This window comes from Furipterus horrens, unplaced genomic scaffold (assembly GCF_987537825.1).
Source record: "Furipterus horrens unplaced genomic scaffold, mFurHor1.1.pri manual_scaffold_10, whole genome shotgun sequence".
Taxonomy (NCBI): domain Eukaryota; kingdom Metazoa; phylum Chordata; class Mammalia; order Chiroptera; family Furipteridae; genus Furipterus; species Furipterus horrens.
This window is the reverse complement of record NW_028327180.1, coordinates 31,816,604-31,840,214: the sequence shown is the minus strand read 5'-3', so window position 1 is coordinate 31,840,214 and position 23,611 is coordinate 31,816,604. Positions and strand designations below refer to the sequence as shown.

The window sequence follows — 23,611 nt, the reverse complement described above, 5'->3', positions numbered from 1 at the left end:
AAGAGACAAAAATCCTCCCAGGTCTGAAAGGAGATCTTTCCTCCTATGACAACTCAGGCTCTTCATCTATTAGGCACACGGTTCGGTTTTCAAACCTCGTTTTTTAATCCTTGAAATGTTAAACAGTCTTTGAACTACTGTTATTTCACAGGGAGAAGGGAAAGACTCCATTATGCAATTGTATCGATTATATTGATTTGCTTGATTTAAACCAAACTTCATTGAATAAAAATGTTTGTTGAAACTTAGAAAATAGCTGCTAATCTCGTAATAAAAATTGAGCCTTCCACATGTTCTCTGCTGCAAATTAGCACCAAACTTGAAGTTAAGATGAATTCAATAAAAGTGGTTTAAAAAAATTCACTGCAATACTAAGAGAATAAAGTTGGTATTATGGCTTATAGCAATTTGAAGATTTTAATTGAAATGACAGTAACATACAGACAAATACATAGAGCACTTAGCAATGCTAGTAATGATGACAGTGTGGTATTAATGCTGCTTTTTTTAGTGGTGCCAGTGTTGTGTTTATTGCAGTGTGCACTTCAGAGCAGTGTTTTTCATACTGCAGGCTATCAACCATTAGTAACTCGTGAAATCAAGACTATGGGATTTCACTAGCATTTTTTAAATAAAACAGGAAAGAACAAGATGTCAGAAGGACCGTAAGAATATCCTTTCAAAAATCTCTTTTCACACACACGCACATATGTACTGGGTCACGATGTAAAATGTATTTCTTATGAATTACATTTTTAAAAAGTTTGAAAGCCATGGTTTTAGAAAAATTTGTGTTTCTCAAACAAGGTATCAATCATCATTAAGCTCTTGGGTTTGGGGTGCAAAGCTGAGGCGCCTGCTACCCCCTGATGCATGACACTGAGCTAAATGAGTATTGTAGACTTCACACCAAAAACAACCCTCAATGAAAATGAGACTGGGAGATGGGCATTCAGTTGTTAAAATCTCAGCACAGTGGGTTCTTTCCTGGTTATGAAAGCATTATAATACTGGATAGGAGATCCAGGGAGGCCCCAGGGAGAGGACCGGCAATAGTGACACAAAGCCCCAGGCCTCAGAGAAGACTGGTGGCAGACAATAGGAAGAGTTGAATAAGAACTCTGCAGCAAAGACTAAAGCAGAACTCTCCTTATTCATTCGGGAATATGGAGTGGGAAGAGATTGGCTGAAGTCAGAAATTTTGGGATGGGATGGGGATTCATTATCTTAACAGGGGAAAGTAGAAAAAATCTTGAACCGTGGGAAGCAATTTAGGAGCTCAGTGGTTGATGTTGGAGGTGAGGAATGCTTCTGTTTCTCCTCTTCTGTGTTGAAGAAGTGCAGATAGACTTTTACTGTTCAAGTTTCAGGACGCTGAGTAAGCCCTATTTACTAGGGGGCAGGTCATTTTGCGTTAAAAGGCGACGGCTCTTTGGTTCTTTCTCCTATTTCCTGGTAAGAGAACCTGCTAGAGCCTGCCCTCAGGAATGTCAACCTTCTCTTTCTTCCACTTCAGATATTAGGATTGGTTAGCTGAGCCAAGATCCAGCTTGGGTGTGACCCTGTTTCCCTTCACCTGGCATGGTTTTGGGTTCCTGTACCGCGTGGTCACCTATACAGAAAGGAGATACAGATTTAGTCTTTGGGGGAGATGGATCTAGGCACAGGTTCCATTTTAGCCTGACTAGAGCTCCACACTGAGGTTTATTCCTTTTTCACCCCTAGTAATCACATAGACATTATTGCCCATTTTCTGTTGTTTCAGAAATATCTATCTCCTGCAGCAGTTGTTCTGAAACTTTAGGGGGAAGCAAAATCACCTGGAGGGCTTTATAAAACACAGACTGCTGGGTTCCACTTCTCCTTTGGATTCACCATTTCTGAGGTGCATCTTGAAAATTTGTATTTCTAACAGGTTCCTAAGGGATGCAGATACTCCTGGCCCAGGACCAGCCCTTGAGAACCATCGCTTATAAAATCTTGAGAAGGGCGTGGAGTGGGACGGTGACTGGCAGGGCAAGATGAAAATGCTCCTGAGTTCTTAGCCTTAATACCACCTTAATTCCAAGCACACTGCTCCCCTCTAAACCAGTTCCCTCACACGCAACACTTCCAGGGTATCAGATTTGGAGGAAGGTGACTGGATCATAACACTGGCTCTCAGTGGTTAGTTTTGGGTCTCTCCATCTTGAGAGAATATGGGTTCTGGGGCACCTTATTCTTGGACAAACCACTAAGGAGAGTGATTCACAGTCAAGTCCCTGTAGGAGAACAGTGGCTAGTTATTGTCTACAGAACTTAGTATGCCTAGGTTTCCCCACCACCTTGTATTGCAGGGCCAAGAAGCATGAAAACAATCATTCCCAATCACCTCTACAGCAGGAGTTCAGAATGACATTTACCTTCTCATAATGAAATGCAGTCACATGGCATGTGAAAGACAGAAAAGAGGACAGTCTTTTTCCTCAGCTTTGCAGGTACACAGGAAGACTCTGGAAGGCATGAGTATGGGCAGTGGCCGCATTCCATGGTCCACTGACTAGTCACCAGCCTCGTGGGTGCAGGGGGCTCTGATGGTTGGTGACTCCTCTCCTCCAGCTCTTTCACTTCATAACTTGTACTAAATCCCTCTGAGCTAGAAAGATCTAGTGTTTTCCGTATGGAACCCTGGCTGGTGCAGGGAATGAGTATGTTAGTGCTTTGCGCCTGAGGTCTTGATTAGTGTAGGCACGGAACTGTATGGACCCTGCAGGTGGTGAGATGACTGTCCTCAGCCAGGAGAAATTTGGGGTTGGTGAGCCCAATCCAGGAGAATGTGCCTGCCATTCACAAACCATAGGCTGAAGGGATGCATGTGCTGGATCGCTCTCATCTCCTACCTCTCACCACAAAGCCTCACTTCCACTGGCTTTCCTTTTGGATTTTCACAGCAAAGCAGGAAAAAAGGCAATTTTTGGAGAGTTCTGGCAAAAAATATTTGTTTGCGCATTTTGATACTTGATTGTATATAGTCCTGTACTCTGCTGTAATTTCTGGACACTCACTTCCCAGTGAGGCTACAACCTACTTAAGGGAAGATAGTGAGTTTTCCTTTTCCAGCCTGAGGGTGAACAGAAGTTACTTGGGTAAGTCTGCTTTCCTCAGTGTGAACCCAGAGCTAGATGGACATTGCCAAGCTACGCTGCAGCTGAAGAAAATAGGGCCGCCTCTACTGTCTGTCTCCCTGCCCAAACCCTCATCCCTCCCCCTTAGCACCCCAAACCTGCAGATTTTATTCAGGAGCTGATCCTTCAGCTCATCAATTCTTGCTGAGCAGAGATAAGAGTGAATATATGTCACTGAACTGATTTTTGTCAGAAGTAACTGATGGCCCTCGTAACTATGTCATTGTCCACAAATGTATGGTACCTACCCCTCTCTGCAGGGGCAGTAGACATCCCTACTCTGCGGCACTGCACCTGGCCAATGAAGCGTGAGTGGAAATGGCTCCCCTTGGTCTTCAGTCCTAATCCCATACCAGCAATGGTGCAGATAGGGGCTGCTCCCCAGCCTGGGCCCAGAGTGAACAATGTGGAGCAGGGCTGTAGGAATCCAGGATGAACATGTGGCTAAAACATATTTAAAAATATAAATTTTGTATTAGTTAATTTACTTCTGTGAAGCGGTTGAGTTTCTAGAGGCCTAATAAATGACACTTCTCTTCCTGGACATCATTTGGTTTGAAAGCCAGACTGGGCATGCTCAGTGTCTTCCTCCAAATACCAATCAAATCACTGCTCTTCCTTGCATGAGGAGGGAAGGAGTGCAAAGAATTACCCTCAAGGAGTTTCCCTTGAAAACTCTAAGCGAAGGAAATAGAGGTTCCTGAAGGGATTTTGTAACTGTAGAATTTTATCAGTGTGTGTCAGCTATTTTCAACTGGTGTGCCTCAAGAATTTTTAAAACTGTTTAGTCAGGGGCACTGACCTCTTTTCCCTTAGATTGCCAAATAAAAAATGACAACAGCCAACACAACAATAGTCATCGGTGTAAGTGAATCTAAATTATACCTATTTTTTGTCAGGTTGTGTGAGAAACGCTCACAATAAAAACCGGGACACAGGACTTGAGCAGTAAAGCGAGGCCTTTATTCACGAGTCTGCAGAGCCGGGCACACCCTCACAGCCAGGAGAATGTGCGCCCCAAATAGACAAAGGAACCTGGTTTTATAGTCTTGGCTTCCCCACCCTGAAATTGCCCCCCTAAAGTGAGAGCGATTAGCTTCCCCGCCCTAACGCAACTAGTTTGCCCTCCCCTCTCCTTCTTCCCCGTTTCTCCATGACCCATGACCGGATACTCCAGAGTTACAATCTAACACGTTCATCTAAATGCTCCTATTGTGATTTGTGAATATGCTAATGCTGTCTACTCCCTTCTCAGAGATCCTTTAATTACATTTGCCCTTAAGACCCTTTAATTACATATGCCCTTTGTTACCAATGACTTTTTACTGGTTTGGGAGTCACTATGTCCTTGTTTCCAACAGTTGTCAAAAAATATACTATGTTTTTTGGTGTGCCTCAGAATTTTAATAATTAGTTTATGTGTGCCCCGAGATGGAAAAGGTTGAAAATCAGTGCTCTATGTACCTAAAATAATTTGCCAGAAATAAACGACTTAGGAGAGGCTGTAAAAATGTTAATTTTTGTCTCCTTTGTATTCTTGCAACTTTAAAAGCCTAGAGGAAACATTCAAATTGATCAAGGCATTCAAATGTAAGTTTAAGCAATGATAATCCTAACCCTTATCATGAAAGAAAAGTAACTATCATATTGCCGCAATAGGGTGGTGACTCCATGGTACATGGGAACTGAAGCCTGAATATTAATATGACTGACTTTCTGCCAAGATGGCCCTTGCTCTGAGGGCCTGGCCGCTCTGGCTGCTCCGCCTGAGGAAAACGGGGCTGCTCTGAAACCCAGTGTTCTTAATGAAGCAGTTCCTGACCCTGAAATGTGCAAGAAAACAACTTAAAAGTGTGTTGAAAAACTGGTCTATTGAAAAGCTAGTAATCCTTTCAGGGTTGATTTTAAAATAATAGATTTGTTTTATTTTGGTAAATGATTTAATGAAACATAACAACGTCAAAGAAATTACCCAGTGTGCCCTATGTCCTGCAGCCTTGAGTATCTGAACTGTATGCTTGCAAATGAGCATGATTATTAGTAAAATTTTATTGCAAAATTTGGCATGGAATATTTTGGAGTGTCAGACTTTTAGGCGCTATCACAGAATTGGCAAGATTCAAGGAATTGTTACTGATTTAATAACATTTTTCTTTATTGTCTCCATAATCACCTGCTTTATAAACTGCGGCTAGAGCTGATGTGGCAACTGGTAATTTTCTTAGAACCCAAATGCATTTACATTTTTCTGTCTTTTGATTTCCATCATTTCTGGGAATTGTTAGTCGATGGAATAAAAAGAAAATACATTATAAACAATTCAAAACACCAAAAACAAAATTCCTTGGACCTTTTACAGATACCACACATGCAAATAAATGTGGCTTTGCATTCCAAAGGCATTTGAGTGGGGATTACATTTTCCTCATTAACCTCTTTTTTACCCAAACAGTATTGACTTTCAAGCCTGTCTCATCAAAATGAAGTTTGACACTTTAATTTACACTGACTGTGTTCAAGTGAAGAGATAGGTGCAATGTCTTCTTTTGATCCCCATTTTATGCCATCCTGGTTGAATTGTACCAAGGGAAGAACGCATGCCTACTGGGTTAGGATGAAATTTGGAGATTGATTGTATTGCACATAAAAGTAAAACATTAGAGGTACTATGTTTTTTCCCTGCATTACTAAAGAAAGATGTGAACATGCCTGTTTTCCTATGGAAAACCATTTACAAAATGAATGTACTTATTCCTAACTGAAGAAACACCCCATCTGTTTTCTTAAAAGTATATTTTATTGATTATGTTGTTATAGTAGTTCCAATTTTTTCCCCTTTGCTCCCCTCTGCCAGGTACCCCACTTCCCTCCAGCAATCCCACCCCCCTTAGTTCATGTCCATGGGTCATGCATATAAGTTCTTTGGCTTCACCCTTTCCTATATTATTCTTAACACCCCCCTGTCTATTTTGTACCAACTGATTATGCTTCTTAGTCCCTGCACCATTTCTCCTCTTCCCCCCTTCCCCCCTCCCCCTCCCAGCTGATAATCCTCCAAAAAATCCCTATAGCTATGATTCTGTTCCTATTCTGATTTGCTTAGTTGGATTTTTTATTTTTAATTTTTAGATTCAGTTGTTGAAAGTTGTGAGTTTGTTGTCATTTTAGTGTTTATAGTTTTGATCTTCTTTTTCTTAAGTAAGTCCCTTTGACATTTCATATAATAATGGCTTGGTGATGATGAATTCCTTTAGCTTTACCTTGTCTGGGAGGCACTTCATCTGCCCTTCCATTCCAAATGATAGCTTTGTTGGGTAGAGTAATCCTGGTTGCAGGTTGCATTTCATCACATTGAATACTGCTTGCCAGTCCCTTCCTGCCAGCAGAGTGTCCTCAGAGAAATCAGTTGATAGTCCTATAGGCAGCCCCCTGTGGGCATCTCTCTGCCCCTCTTTTGCTGTCCCCAGGACTCTGTCTTTATCTTTCAACTGGGACCCTCCGTGCTTCCCGGACCTATATGTCTATCTCCTTCGCAAAATTTGGAAACTTTCCTCATTTTTTTCAATTCTTGCTTCCTCATTCTGCACTGGTTGACAGTTTTTTTCTTCCTTATGTTCCAAATCATTGAGTTGAACCCCAGTTTCCTTCCCTTCACCATTGGTTTTGGGTGGATTTTCCTTCGTTTCACTTAGCATAGCCTTCACTTCTTCTCTTATGCGTTTGCCATACTCAAGCATATCTGTCAAGCCTGTGAGAAAATTTATCACCAGTATTTTGAGTTCTGCATCTGTTAGGTTGTCTATCTGCTCATCTGTTAGGTTGGCTATCTCCTCGTCGCTTAGTTCTCCCACTGGAACCCTGATCCATTCCCTCTTTTGAGCCATACTTCTGTCTCCTCATTCTGACAGGCTCCTGTGTTTGTTTGCCTCCACATCCCAGGTAGAGCTGTCGCTTCTGTTGCGTTGTAAGGGGCGGAGCCTTAGGGATTCATCAGTACAGGGTGACCTGTTTCACCACGTTGTGGTGCTGTATGTGGGGGAAGGGTCCGAGAGGGAACAATTCTGCATGCCCAGCACTCGCCCCTTTTCCAGGCACCTCTCCCACTTCCGCACCGAAATGGTGCCTCTCCAGCTGCTGCCCTGGCCATCGTTCCCAGAGTGGGTGGGTCTGCAGACATTCTAGGACTGTGGGGGCCCGTTAAACAAGGGGTCCCTGCTGAGACTGGCAGTTTCTACCTCTGCCCGAACCCCCACTGGTCTGCACAGTCAGAAGCAATGAGGCTTGATTTTCCCGAGTGCTGGGACCATGAGCTGCGAGGTCCGGTGAGGAGCTGGGAATGCTCCCCAGGTGTCCCTCCTGACTTTTTAAAACCTGTGTCTGTGCTTTCTGCCCACCTGCCGCTGCCACCGCTGCTGCCACCACACCGTGTCCTCTCCACCCGGGCTCTGCCCCTCCTACCTGTCTGGATGAATGTTTCTTCTTTATATCTTTGTCTGTTGAACTTCCATGCAGTTTGATTTTCCGGAACTTCTGGTTGTTTCTAGTTTGAGGTAGTTATATTCCTTCTTAGTTGTGGAGGGAAATTCAGTGTGTCTGTCTACGCCTCCATCTTGGCCAGAAGTCTCCCCAATCTGTTTTTAATCAGTCATAACCAGTGATTCCTCTGCCAATGTGTGGACCTTAATTTGAAGCAGTGGGGTTCTTCTCTTTTCTCCAGGAGAGTCAATAGAGTTGTTTAGAAAGACTGTACAATTTGGTAAGGAGCAGAAATGTGACAATTTTTTTGGTAACTTCCATAAACACTTGTGCATGAGTTTGCCATTTTTGCAGATACAAAACAAAAAGTATATGTTGGTTTTAGTGTTGCTATTTGGCAGTGGATGATAAAACATTTCTGTGTATTTAGGTATGTCCATCTGAATAAAATGAAAGAGACGTTAAAATTACTCTTAGTCTGGAGTGAGAGTTAAGCCTACCAATTTTAGGAAACCCTGGCTCTGCTGTCTTCACTCTGCTGTGAGCTGTCTTGTTTTGTCAGGCATTCTTTTTCATTCCACCCTCTTCTCATGCATTGCTTTCAGGGTCCTGCAATCCCAGCTCAAGATGGCATGACTTAAGAGTTGGAGAGAGAACCAATGCTAGTTTTCCTAGTGTCCACAGTTTCAAAGCACACCCTTTAATGTTATCTGACACCATTTTTCTACATGTGCTTTCTTTAGAAAGTGGAAAAATACATTATTGAGAGTTTGTCAGCAAAACCATATTGCAAAACATTTGCAAAACTGAATTATTGACAAAAATGCATGTGATTCCGAAAGCGCTTGAGTGATTGAAAGCAGTTGTAGTATTTGAACATGAGAATGTTGCTTATCCTTTTAGTTGTCTGTTTTTAGATTCCTACAGAGCATACCTCTGGACTTCTACTGTCCCCAGATAGCAGTTTCTATGCAGCTAACTCAGAACAGATTAGAGCTAGAGTTTTAGAACACTGTATGACTTTTATTCCTTGAGCAAGCATTCAGGAAAACACATCCTCCTATTCTCCCACCGTCATCTCTGATTCACAGGAGGCTGAATTCCCCCTGTGTGCCTGTAATGTCTAATAGTGCCTACCAAATTCCATCATCACATTCGTTCATTCCCAGCATATGCTGTGATGGTCAAGGCGCAGCCAGGCCTTCAGTAAGTACTATGAAGAGACATGTTCAGTCCAAATCACATAGCTTCAAGGTTGACTTTGCCACTTACTCTTAAATGTCCCAGTTTGGCTGACACTTAGTTTACCTCTGAGAATGACACCAAAATCAGCTGTGGCACTAACTAGAAACAAGGCCATTTTGACTGTGAAAAGAGAACAATAGCTTCATAAAAAATTATATTTCCATACTTGGTGATAATAATTACCAATTAGAACTTAAAATGTTCAAAACCCCACATGTGTGATGTGTGCAATGTGTAGCAAGAGAGAGTTTTCAAAAAATCTAATGTATTTGACATCTCAGTTGCATTTTGATTAACACAGAATTTGTATCTGGAAACTGACCAGAGAAGGTGAAAAAAATGTGTTTTATTTTTTCATTTTAAATACACTTCCTTTGTCAAACTACTCTCTTTACTAATAAGAAAAAACCACCAAGAGCAATGTAATTTATCTTTATTTGGAATTACAGAAAAGCAAATGTCCCAAACTGTCTTCTGAACTTCTCAGTGGACTTTTGGCTGTCTAGCTTCACCTTGTTTAAAGATGTTAGAGCTGTGTTGAGATTAACATCAACAATCAGAAAGTAATAGCATGGTTCTGATTGTCATTATACTGTTTAGACATGCTAGAACTAGACTGCTTGTGTAGAAACTTAATGGACTAGAGAAGCATTCAAAATCTTCATGATGGGGCCTTGAACTATCCAGGAATCAGCCAGCTGTTTTATTTCTAAACTCAGAACATCTGATGAAGCCATGATTTGCCTCAATTAGAGTTCTCAGCCCTGGCTATATATTAGAATAATCCCAGAATTAAAAAAGAAAAAAGAAAAAAGAAAAAATGACAGGCAGGCTCCACTCATTCTAATTAAAGTAGAATCTCCCAGGGTAGAGCCCCAGACATTTTAAAAGTGCCCCCAAGTGATTTGAATGTGCACCCAGGTTGGGAATCACCAACCCAAATGATAATTTCATCTTTCATAAGGGAAAGGAAGTGATGAAGAGGATTAACACCCTGCTTCTAATTCTGGCCAAGTCAGAGGCCCCAAATGGAAAATCAGGGGTGACAGGAATCCTGGAAGAGGGCCACCTGGCCATCAGAAAATTCCACAGGGATGTGGTCACTGCCAGACACACACTCAGTTAGTTTAAGCTTTAAAAAATCTCAGGAAATTATAAAAGCCTGACTTTGACTTCCCAGTCTGAAAGTTCAAAACGAAGCAGGGGAGATTCCTCAAAATAAAATTCTGATGCTACTATTGTAGATGGTCCAAAGCAGGGGTGTTGGGTGGAGGGAAGAAGAAGAAAATAAAATGGAAAAAGGTAGCAAAAAAGATTTAGTGTCTTCATGCAAGAAGCTGCCGCTGAGAACATATAGTTTTAAATGGGGCATGTAAAATGTGAAAGATGATCTAGAAAAACTAGTATAGATTTTTAAAAATCTACCAGTAATATGAGAGAAAAGTCAGTAGGACTGAATACAGAAGAATTTAGATGGTAAAGAGGACAGTTTGAAACAGAAGCAAGTATAAAATCTATCCAAGGACTGTGCTGGTATTTTCTCAGTATTAGGTTAATGGGGAAGTTACAGGCGGCCATACCCTCAGACTCAATTTTACTCTTTAGATTAGAAAGCAGGGGGCAGAGTTTGGTAAAGGGAATTGAAGAGTAAGGTTACTTAAGAGCAAATGCTAGTTGTCCTAAAGAAGTTCAAACAACTTATAACAAACCAGAATATTAATAGAATTTTCAGATGACATTGCTTTAATCTTTTAAAAATATGGAGAATGAAAGAGGTGCCTGAACACTGTCCACATTTTTTTCTCAAAAAGAAAGCGGAAAAAGTCTTTGAACTACAGACTCAAAGACCTGCTGATTCTTCTGTTTAAAAATTCTAGAATTCTAGAAAATGCAGTTTGAATGCAAAATTTGCCAAGTTAAATGACATAGCCTATGAAGAGAGTAGAGACATGGAAACACAAAATTTTAAATAATTCATATTCAGTAATTCATTATCTTTGAGAATTCAATAAAACCTAAATACCATCTTAAAGTATTTAGATATTACCACATAACAAACTGTCCCAAACTTGTGGCTTAAAACAGCTACCATTAATTTGCTCACAGTTCTGCAGTTTGTGCTAGGCTCAGCTGCGTGGTTCTTTGGCTGATTTCATCTGGGATCATGCAGGCAGCATTAGCCATTTGATAGCTTAACTGAAGCTAGCTGGTCTGAGACAGCCACAGTCACATGTTTGCTGGTTGTTGCTGGCTGTTAGCTGAGCCACTTCTCTCCAGCAAGAAAGCCAGTGCTAATCTATATGGTGGGAGCAGCATTTCAAGAGAATGAGAGCAAAAGCTTCAAAACTAACCCTCGGAAGTCACATACCATCACTTCTCCTTCATTCCATTGGTCAGAGCAAGTCACAACACCAGCCCAGATCAAGGGGTGAGGAAATAGTCAATACCTTTAGAAGGGAGTTGCTACAACTTCTGTATCTAATCTACCACGCCAGAAAAATGCTTCTTCACTAACACCTATAACTATAGTCATGCACTCTACATAATGATGTTTCAGTCAATGATGGACTGCATATGTGATGGTGGTCATATTATAACGAAGCTGAAAAATTCCTATTGCCTAGTGACATCATAGCCTTATCCCTGGGTTTCATGTCCATGAACTCAGGCAACCACAGATCAAGACAGTATTTTCCCAAGGTTGGGAATCTGTGGATGCTGAGGGCTGATTTTATGAATTCATTGGTCAATGTCATTTAAATAAGAAACTTAATCACCTATGAATTTTGGTATTTGTGAAGGGCCTAGAATCAGTCCCCTGCAGAAGTCAAGGGACAACTGGGGAGTCCAAAGTTATACATGGATTTTCAACTGAGCAGGGATTAGAGCCTCATATGGTTCAAGGGTAAACTGTATTATGTCTTCAGTCTCTTTTAACCTAGGATATCCCCTGTGCATGTACACACACACACACACACACACACACACACACACACCCTTTTCCATGCTATTGACTTTCTGAAGAGGTGAGGTCAGTTCCTTATAGAATGCTCCAATTCTCCACTTCTGCATCCTTTTATCTTTTTCTTTTTTTAAATATATTTTATTTATTATCTTGTTACAATAGTTCCAATTTTTTCCCTTTTGCTCCCCTCCGCCCAGTACCACCCCTCCCCCAACAATCCCCCCCAAGTTCATGCCCATGGGTCGTATGTACAAGCTCTCCTGCCTCACCTTTTCATATATTCTTCTTTTTAAAAATAATTAATTAATTATTTTAACAATAAAAAATAACAATCCCTCCCTCTCAGACTTAAGACCCTTTATAATCTTATAAAGGACAATGGGCAAAGGTCTGGAGCTCCTCTAGCTGCTTCAAGCTGGACATGGATGTCGTCCTACCTACCCGTGGGTCCTGAAATCCCTAATAAGAGTGGGGGTGTGGAGGGGAGGGTGGCCTTCCCACATGGGGAAGGATCGTGCAGACTCCAGGTTGCTTGGCTGTCCCTGGACAACGGCATGCTTGATTTAACAGGCTGGCATTCTTGTTGTATTCTGGAGGCAGCAGATTTGGCAACAGGGTTAAAGGACATCATTCAATCCATAACCACTAGATAACAAAAGACAGGTATTAATTTTTCAATGTCCCACATTAGGGAAAAGAAGGACTTCTTTGGAGGAAGGTGTGCCAGGTACATCTCACCTGTCCAAAACCCTTTTGCCCATTATACTTAGTTTGGGCTGAGGGAAATATTTTAGGTTTCCCCCCTCTCAGGCCTCTGGGCTCTTTCTGTCCAAGCCTTTAGGACAGAAAAGAGAAACCAGTTTTAAAGTGAAGCCCACAGACCACCCCATTCTTCACCAACCCAGCCACTTAGTTCAGCCAAACCATTGAGTCTCAGGAGGCAGCAACTGCATCCTTTTTTCATAGTGCTTTAACTTGTTCCTCCATCTTCTGCCTATCCTTTGGATCTATGTAAAGCCTTGATGAAACTCAGGTTACACATTTTGAAGAATACTCCATAAGTGAGACGATCTACTTCATAGTCAGTGACATCGGCAGAACAATTAGCCTGGATGCCCACTATTGGTGATGCTGTGTTTGAGCCCTGCATAAAGTGGTGGCAACTACAACTCTCTTCACTAGTAAGGTGCATTTTCCCTTTGTCAATTAGCAAGTCACCTGTGGGGTGATAATTTGGCACCATGAAAATAATCCAGTTCTCTAAAGTAAGTTTAAAAAAAAAAAAAACAACTGCTTGTGCTTTTGATTTTTATAAAAAACTATACTCACCTTTTCTTTCCTTTTAAAAAGATCTTATTTATTTTTAGAGAGAGGGGAAGGGGGGGAGATTGATGCAAGAGGGAAACATCAATTGGTTGCCTCTTGCACACACCCCAACCAGGAACCCTTACTGGGAATCGAACCGGTGACCTTTTCCTTTGTGGATCATGCCCAACCAACTGAGCCACACCGGTCAAGGCTATACTCACTTTTTCAAAGCTTTCATCAAGCTGTGTATATTTAGCCTAAAATTATGAAAACAAACCAATGTCTGCATTAGGCTGTTAGGTAATTATTCATCCTCTGCTCACTTCTTTGTCATTTGGGGTACCATTTGGGTTTACAGTTGTCATGCATACTTGGGCTAGTAAGTTGGGCATTAGTGGGTTCCAAGAGCTGTGTGTTGTGGTTCTCTTAATCACTCATCTGATTTTATGACTATCAAATGCCAAGTTCTGAAATGGAGCAATGCAGAATGCTGTGCAAGTGAATGTTATATTTCCATGAGTAATGAAATGAGATTCTGGTAGTACACAGCATACAAGAAGCCAGGTATTATGGTAGGTGTGGGCTACTAGACTCTTACCATGAACTAATTACGCCACACATTGCAACTGAAATGTGGGCACCTTGAAGTGACTTATTTGTTTCCTTTTTTTAAGAAGGTCAAAAGATGTGAGTGAAAACACACCAGTAACCAAACATGGTGGTATCAAGCCTAATTAGGAATAGAAAATCATTTCTAAAATTGGTGTCTGTTCATTTTCTTCATTTCATTTGTTTTTGTTTCACCCTCATCTGTGACTCATTTGCCTTTCGTCATCTTCCACAATGGCTTCTGCAAGAATATCAGTCTTGAAATGTACAACATGGCTCGTACCCACTTCAAACATTGTTGAAAATCTCATTTGTTATTTTGGACTGTGGTCTCACTTAAAAGGCAGTGTTACTGAGACTGTGGAGCACATACCTTTAATTCCCAGGGTGAGAGAGGAAAGGGAGAACACAAGAGCCAGCAAGAGGGAGAGCTAAAACTGTGAGACGCACCCTAACAGACATGTGTGGAAAACTACAACATTCAGAAGTCTTATAGGCAGCTGACGTCTCTAGACACAGGAACACTGGAAACTGCCCAAACCTGGACTGAGTAGAGTATAGAAATGTGATGAAGACCAGGACTGGTAGTTTTTTTCCAGCAAGAAGTTAGTTACTTAAGGACTACATTCCCAGGATTACAAGGATTTGCCTGCAGAGCCCAGGGAACACTTATCTGCAGTAGAATTAGTGACATGAAGAGATTGGGATTCTTTGTGAGCCGCCTATTCCATGAGACTTGGGAACTTGAAGTTAACACTGGGAAAAATCATATTAAATTGATATCAGCAGATTAAAGCTTTATTAAGTACAAGTTATGTTTTTCTAATTAGCTTAAATTTTCAAGTGTTTGGGGAAGCCAAAAACAGTCACTAGGGTTTAGAATCATTCTTTTAAAGAAAAACAAAAACAAGGCCATGTGCAAAATAGCTCAGGCCAGGAGTTTAATCATATTCATTCAACTCACCTTTGTTTTTTCATGCCCAAACAGAAAATAGTCACCTACCCTTGAAAGCTGCTTCTGTGTGGGCTCTGCTGCTTTGGGAGGCGAGACTATTTCAGCTCTCCGTGGACAGATGTTCTACTGATGCACCTTGTGGAAACATTTTGTGACTGACACAAGAAAAGCATTTACCTAACAGGGAAGAGAAGCTGGGAAGAAAACATTGCTGTGAATATTTTTCCCCTTTTACTAAAAAAATATAAGCCACATCTTTATAAAGAGCTCAACCTTTGGACCACACATGTTTCAGGCAATTACTTACTCAAAAGCTCATTGCAGCAGGGTGTCCTAACTCTGAAAGGTCCAAGTGTGGGACGTAAGGTAAGAGAGTAACTGGCAGTGAGCTACAATTTTCTTTCCTCTTGATGAAGGGAGCTTGGCTGGAAGAGCCATAGGAGGCAGTGTTCCAAGCTTCCATCTTTTATCTGCTTGTTCATGTAAACACACTTAGATGTGGTGCTGCCATTTGTAATGTCAAATTCTTGGAGATTGGACAGCCAATTTCTTCCTCTGTTCCAGGTAAAATAAAGAATCAATAGATAAGACATCACCCAGCAATGCTAACTGAAGTCAATAATAATGGAAATTCTCACATGAGTATGAAATTAGCATGGGATGTCATTAATAAGGTCCCAAGTGACTGGGAGGAATGTAAGTATGCCTTTTGATATTAGGCTAGAGATTCAGGGTGCAAGAAATGTAACTGGATGATGCAGCTACAACTTTTTCAAGCCTTCATTCAGTCAGTTCAGGAACTTTGTCCCTGCTGTCACATCACCGAATGTACTGGACAGGCTCAGCTGGTTGTCCATGTTGTCTGTCCACACAGGGGACACCGAGTTACCCATCAACCTGGTTTGTCCTTAGTTATAAGTTCAGTCCTTGTGAGGTCCCTTCAGACCCATCTGTCTGCCCTTCAGTTCCCTTGCCTCTTTCTCCCACTTTCTCTCCACTTCTGGAAACAGCAATTACTGTGCAGCTCTTACACCCACTGGGGCCTGGGGATCTTGTGAGACCTGGATGGCCAATGCATAGCAAATAGCCATAATTTTTCCTCTTCAGAATTCTTACCATTCTTTGGCTTTACCCAGGAAGCAAGGTCTGAGTTCCCTCTGTCAGATGTATGAAGGGTTTTGCCCATTCCTCAAGAGCAGGGTTCATGACCCTTTCTCAGGAACTCATCATGTCTGCCTCTCATTCTTGCCTCCCTGTTTCTCCTTCTCCCAGCCCCAGGAATCCTTTTTTTTGGAATTAAGGGCAGAAAAGACTTGCTTTCAATGTCAGGCTGCCTTCACCACGGAGCAAGTTTTGTTTCTTAAATTGCAGTAAAATATACATCACATATAATTTACCATTTTAACCATCTTTAAGTGTCATTTTTCATTGGCATTAGGTACATTCTTATTGTTGTGTGACCAGCACTACCCATCCATCTCCAGAACTTTTTTATCTTCCCAAACTGAAGTTCTGTCCCCATTAAACACTAACTCTCCATTCCTCCCACCCCCAGCCCCTGGGACTCACCATTCCACTTGCTGTCTCTATGAATTTGACTATTCTAGGTACTTCATATAAGGGACATTGTACAATATTTGTCCTTTTGTGACCAGCTTCTTTTACTTAGCATAATGTCTTCAAGCTTTATCCATGTTGTAGCATGTGTCAGAATTTCCTTCATTTTTAAGACTTTCCTTATTTCATCCTAGCTTGTATCTTTTGATCTTTGGGGAAAAATGTGTTTAAAGTTTATTGCTCACAGAGGATTTTTAAAAGTGTCTTTACTAGGAACCACTGATATTTCATTAGATTTGTTCATTTTAGTCACCTTTTTGTACTAAACTATGAACATATCTAACTTTTAAAAACTATTTAATAAAACATTCCATTACTATTAGTTAGGATGCTTGTGTTTCTAAAAATTCCCACAATGCTAAAAAATAACAAATCAAGGCACTAAATCCTGGTCTTTCATTGAACTGTATTAAAAAGAAATTAAGGAAAGGGTCATATGCGTTCTTTAATGTTGTATAAAACAAAAACTCATTTTAATAAGCAAATATTCATATGAAGTATATTTAACACAGAATGATCCACTGATTTTTTTCACTGTATTTTTCACCATGTTTATGACCCCTTGCTCAACAACAATAACAACAAAAAGACTTTGACAAATCAATATGACTGAAATACCAGTCGCCAATCACCTGTGAGCTGGTGAGCTGAGCTCAGTCGTTTAGACTGAGGTGGTGGGGGAAGGAATTAGGCCTCGTTCATCCTGTGTCTCCCTTATGACTTGCATGGTAGATTGCATATAAGCAATGCCCACTCTAGTTAAAAGTCTTATTACCTTCTGTTCTTATAATAACTGATGCCAGCTGGTAAACATATATGGAGGTGCTTACCAGTGATAAGTGGGAAACAACAGAAGAGAAAAAAATGATAAAAGGGGGACAGGCACTGTTATGTTCCCAGCTCTGTGTGGGTTTTCTTTCTGAGCTGGGTCAGATGCTCAGCCTCCTAGCAGAAGATACGACTCCCTGGGAAGGCTGTCATTTATTTGCTGGAGAGATGTACACATACACACACAAAGAGCCTACAGCATGTGACAGTATGTGCCCTTACTAGTGGACTCTGGCCTTGTGTAGACAATAAAGCCAGCAGTAACAAGACTTCCTGATATGGCCATTAACCCTGAAGGAGCTGGAGAAGAGTCCTCTCCTTTGGTGTATCTAACTCCTTTGAAGGGGAGAATCCATGAATGGAAGGATGATCTCTTTTTCCTCCCTGTGGATTGTTTTGTTGGTGGCTTATGCTAACAGAAGAGTTTAACAGATAAAAATTTATTATTTTCTCTTATTTATGCAACATTTCCCCTCCAGTTATAAAAAAAACTGTTGCTCACATACAAAAATATCTAATTCCAGTATGGAGTTTATAGAATTTGCTTCTCACCAAAGCAAGATCCTGAATACATGAAACCTGAGTACTTGCCAATTTAATGGGTTCCTAATAATTTTTAAATAGCATGTATTATTTTAATGCTTTACACAGTTAGAAGGTTATTGAGGGATAAATTGGCAGAGTCTTTATTTTCTTTTAAAAAAACACATTCATAAAAATAAAGTATTCAACATTTATATTATATTATTATTTTGGCAGTTTTATTTTTATGACCAGGTTCTGAGTTGATTATATTGTCTGAATTCTAAAAAGATTCAATTGGGTAAAAAAAAAAAAAAAAAAAAAATTAAAACTTTGCTTCACCATTTTTCTTCTCTGGAAATTCTGGAGATTTTTTTATACTGACAATTTAAAGGACCTAATTTATTTTTTATGGCCCATTACCAATATCCAAGATAGTATCTAATTTCTTAATTCTGAACTCTGCCTTGAGTGACTTCCAAACTAAATGAAATAAAAATACCTCAGTCAGACTTTGTTTATACACAGTGGCAAAATTAACTTTAAGTTACACGGATCACTGCACTGGGAACACTTCTGAGCCTTTACTGTGTACATCCCTGTGTAGAAGCTTTTTCCTCCTTTCATTTTAGATAAAACAAGATAAAAAAATATTTTATTTATTTACTTTTTTAGAGAAAAGGGAAGGGAGGGAGAGACAGGGAGAGAAACATCAATGTGCTGTTGCCTCTCACTTGCCCTCAACTAGGGACCTGGTCCACATCCCAGGCATGTGTCTAAACTGGTGACCTCTCGGTTTGCAGGCCAGTGCTGAATCCACTGAGCCATACCAGGCAGTGCAGATAAAACAAGATATTTCAAAACACCTACTCTGAGCAACACAAGGTGCTGAAAATACAAAGTTGGATCAGACTCAGTCCCCAACTTGATGGTCCTTGTTGAAATTAGTTCTTGAACTGTGTGTCTTAAGAGGCAAAACGTTTGTTTTTATCAGTGGGTTTAAAAACAGGGATGAGTTTACTTACAAGCCATGCACTGTGTCATCAGTGTGCGTGACTATCCACTGTCAAAATTTCTTTCTGATGCCTGTAAAAGCAAATGGGGTAAATCAATGAAATATTTCCACGGTCATTCAGAACTACAGTTCTATCCTTTTGGATTGTGGGAAAATGTCAGCGGTAGAGAGACTAGATGGCAACAGGCAATTGTCCATGGGTTGGGCCATCTCTAAGACTGGCACTCTGAGAAGGGACACAGGGTACTTCTTTTTTATTTGCCTTGCACATTAAGTGCTGTCTAATACCCAGCCATGTGCTTTGCACACAGTAAACACGCAGCAAGGGTTTTCATCAGTAAATGGATTAATGAGTGGATTTTGTGAGTCTATTTAGGCTAAAATATGTAAGGAGCCACTGTTTGACTTAATATTTAGACATCGTCCTACCGATATTTTTAAAACAATTCCATTTTTTGCAGAGCCTCATTTCCATGTGGGTCCAATTACTTGAGAGAAATCTCCTCACTCTCCACCCTCTTATAATTAAAAAGCATGTTCTTTTTTAGATTATTTCAAAATGTTCTCCACTAACTCCCAAAGCTTTCTGGCTTGACTGACTCAATGTGACTCAACATCATTAAAATATCAGAACACTTGTAGCTTTCAGAATTCAGGTGAAATGCAATTGGGAGCAGACTCAGTCAGCCTAGAGATACAAAACCTCAAAGGACCAGTTTAACATGAGTGTTTTAATGCTAATAGTTAGCTCCAGCCTGGAGGGGTTATAAGAATTATAGGCAAATATCCAAGTTATCATCTTTCTTAAATTGCTGGCAAAGTCCTTTCAAAACAATCCAAGGCAAAAAAATCTGGTCTTTGGTGACGAGCAATTTTTGTCAACAAATTCAGTCTTTTCTATCCTCCTCCAATTCACATGAACCCAAACGGCCACAGTTAGTGTGTCAAGGATCAACTGCTCTGTGCCTATGCTTACTTGTCTCCTGGGTGGATTAATTCACTTCTCATCTAGTTCATTGAGTAGTCACTTAAGTTAAATTCTAATGATTCTATTTGCATAATGTAAGAGATGTCTAGATTCTAAACCAATGCCCAAAAACTAGATGACGTGATTCTTTAGTACTTTTGTCAATAAACTACTCACATCCAAACAAGGAAGAATAGAGGAAATTAGCTTGGTAAATTATAATTAAGAAAAATACATTTTCTTTAAAAAATATTGCTTCAATTCATTGTATATCCCATGAGAAATTTTTTGTTAATGCAAATGATACAGGAAATTTCCAGTTTCCTACTTTTCATGTATAGATTCATATGCCCCCTGTTGTATACTAATATTCGGCCCAAATTTTGAAGAGATGGGAGAAGAATTCATAGCTGATAACCTTCAGAAACTAGAGAAACTAGTTTATAGCCAAGTTCAGTTTTTCGTTGTGGATATTCATGAATAAGGTGGTTACATCAAGTTTGATGAGTCAAATAGAATGTTCACATATTTTACTTCAAATGAAGTAAATGAACATAATACCATTTCAGAATTATAAAAATTTACACTTGAAATCTATTATAGTCTTCAAATTGATATTCAGTTTTACAATTCACTATACTTTTGCAATTTGGGGTATTAATTTCATTACTTTGTCAAATATTACATGGCTGAATGCTAAAATTTCATTATTATACCATTCATTTATTTCAGGTACTTGGGAAACAGGCTGAGTTAAGCATTTTGACTTCTTAAGTTTGTGTCAAATTTTATCAGGTCTGACTTATTATTTTTTTCCATTCTCCCTAAGTGAATATCTTGTACCAAACCCAGCATTGCCTTCTGATTGAAATCTTGGTCTCCCTTAAAACCAACACTGTGTTGGTTCCAAAACTCTGTTTAAGCTTCCAATCCTTGTTTTCCCATTTGACTATATCTCCCCAATTGGAAGATCATGGAAAAATATTGTAAACAGTAAATGAAAGTTTGGAGGTTTTCACTCTCTGTAGACAGAACAATTGTTTTTTTGGGAATTGTTCACTTGGATTCCCTTACTAGCATGGAATGTAACATATTCCAGCTGACACTATTCAAGGCAAGGAAATATATCATGATTAAGTTGACAAATGACTTCAAACCCAGCACGGCTGCTTGAGAGTTTTCTCTTTGAGTGCATTGCTTAGGACAAGTTTATATATCAAATAAAAAAGAAACTTTTCATTTATCTGTAAGTATAAGCACTCTGAAGTTTCTTAAGGTTTTTCTCCTCTTCCCTTCCTCCTTCCTCCTCCTCTTTCCTCTTATTTTTTAACCTCTCTCACTCCCCCACCTTTCTTTCCCCCTTCAGATTGGGCATTTCATCCACTAATGTTCTTTAAATCACAGGGAAGTAGGACTTGGAAGCTAGTGAGTGCCAAGTCTCCCCCAATGCTAATTTTTCTCTGTTCAAAGGAAGGTTTGAAGAAAAGAAAGTGACAATCCTTTCACACCTGTGAAGATGGACCAGCTGCTTCATGAACAAAACAAGTGAGGTCAGGACACTGTGTGTACTATCTATGCACACACACGCATAAAAATTGTGGTAAAATATATATTACATAATATTTGCCATTTTCACTGGTTTTTTTTTTTTTTTTTTTTTTTTTTTTTTTTTTTGCTGTACAGTTCAGTGGCATTAAGCACATTCACATTGTTGTGCAACCATCACCATGGTCCATTCCAGAATTTTTCACCTACCAAAACTTAAAGTCTGTTCCCGTTAAATAATAACTCCCCACTTTCCTCTCCTTCCAGCCCCTGGTTACCACAGTTCTACTTTCTGTCTCTGTGAATTTGACTATTCTAGACACTTTGTATAAATCAAGTCATATAATATTTGTCTTTTGCATCTGGCATATTTCACTTAGTATAATGTTTTCAAGTTTCAACCATCTTGTATTATGTATGTGAACTTCATTCCTTTTAAAGGCTAGATAATAGTCCATTGTATGTACATAGTACATTTTTAAAAAGACTTTATTTTTAGAGAGAGAGGGGAAGGGAGGAGGAAACAGAGGGAGAGAAACATCGATGCAAAAGGGAGACATTCGATTGGTCGCCTCTCTATATGCCCCAACCAGGGACTGAACCTGCAACCCAGGCATGTTGCCCTGACCAGGAATTGCACCAGTGACCTTTCACTTTGGGGAATGACACCCAGCCAGTCAGGACTATAGCATATTTTGTTAAGCCATTTATCTGGTGATGAACACTTGAGCTGTTTCCATCTTTTGGTTATTGTGACTACTGCTGCTACAAACTTTGGTGTGCAGGTATCTGCTTGGGTCCCTGCTTTCTATTCTTTTATACGTAAGAGTGGAATTGCTGGATAATATGGTAATTTTATGTTTAACTTTTTGAGAAATGCCCAAGTTGCTTTTCATAGCATTTGCACCATTACATTTTCCTATCATCAATTCATGAGATTTCCAATTTTTCCATATCTTCACCAACATTTAATTTTTTTTATAAGAGCCATCCTAAGGGATGTGGCACCACTCATACATTTTTAGGATTTTGAAAATGATAGTTTGACAAAAGGGAAGTACTATTCTGGTAGTGTTTCTTTACAACCACAATTTTTTATTAGTTTGGTGGTTGTTTTGTTCATTGAGAGACTGTATTCTGAGAATGCAAGTTTGTAGCACCTCTCACGATCCAGCTAACACTTGTGTCTTCCTCAGGGCAGAGTGTAGAATAGATCAAGGCAGAGGGCAAGCCCAGCCTTGCCAAAAATTCAGACAGCTTGATAAGTGTTTATTCAATATTCTGTTTTATTTTCTTCCTATTGCTTCTTACAAGCAGCAATTATTATATATTCTTATTTTTGTTACTAACTTATTGCCCATGTCAGGCACTAGGATGTAAAGTCCTAGAGAGGAGGGACCTTGTTCATAAAGGTCAGAGATGCCATGTCCAAAGTATCTAAAACAGTATTGATTGAATGAAAAATGATGAATAAAATACATACAGACTCCAGGGCAACAGGTTAGATCATTAATAATAACTTTATTGAGGAGATAAGGTCAAAGAATTCACAGATTGAATCATTGATTAAAACTTCACTGCCTAACAGTAGCCACTAGCCTCTTCAGTTATTAAGCACTTGAAATATGGCTGATATAAACTGAGATGTTATCTAAGTATAAAACACACAGCATGTTTTGAAGATCTAATATTAAAATGTAAAATATCTCAATAATTTTATATCGGTTACATAGTGAAATGATTCTATTTTAACTACATTGGATTAAAAGGGGAAGCAGGCCTGGCTCTAAGCTAGAGCCATTTTAATTAATATTAAAATTAATTTCACCCTTTTCTTTTTACCGCTTTAGATGTGGCTACTGAAACATTTACAATTACATGTGTGACTTGCATTATATTCAATATTTCTATAGGACAATTGTAGGACTAACCACTTAGCTATCATTTGATTTTCTGTTTTTACTGAGTGGACTTAATCCCCTGACACAGTGTCAGAATGGCTAGATGCCCCCTGATATACCCCGGGCTCCTAATGGCCCTATTAGGTGCATGATCAGCCCCTAGGTTCAGGTCACCTCAGTGAGCCCTGGCCATCCTAAGGACACTCAGGGATCTTGAGATTCCTACTCCCATTCAGGCAACTCAGAGAGTATTCCATTTACAGCCCAGCAGAGGCATATCCTGAGGGTCCTTGTGCCCTGCTAGGCACTCCGGAATCCAGGGCAATGCACAGACCCCAACCCTGGATTTAGAAACATAGACAGACCTTAAACAAATGAAATACTTTCACAGAGAATAAGGATTCCTTTGGGGAGACAGAGAGAGGATGCTGGGAGTGAAACAGGACTGGAGCAAGAGGGAAAACAGGGCACACACACAGGATGAGCAGAACCTA

The 23,611-nt window shown here is 39.9% G+C and overlaps 2 long non-coding RNA genes across 3 annotated transcripts in view; one reads left to right on the top strand and one right to left on the bottom strand.

Moving 5' to 3' along the window:
* LOC149999434 (uncharacterized) overlaps positions 1 to 23,611 on the top strand; it is a 59,609-nt gene that overhangs the window by 16,280 nt on the left and 19,718 nt on the right. The window lies entirely within an intron of this gene.
* Positions 409 to 11,086, bottom strand: LOC149999436 (uncharacterized). Its single transcript, XR_016513399.1, has 3 exons — positions 10,990 to 11,086; positions 3,413 to 3,608; positions 409 to 1,612 (listed from the first exon to the last, which is right to left on the bottom strand). It is a non-coding gene; the product is annotated as an uncharacterized LOC149999436 (long non-coding RNA).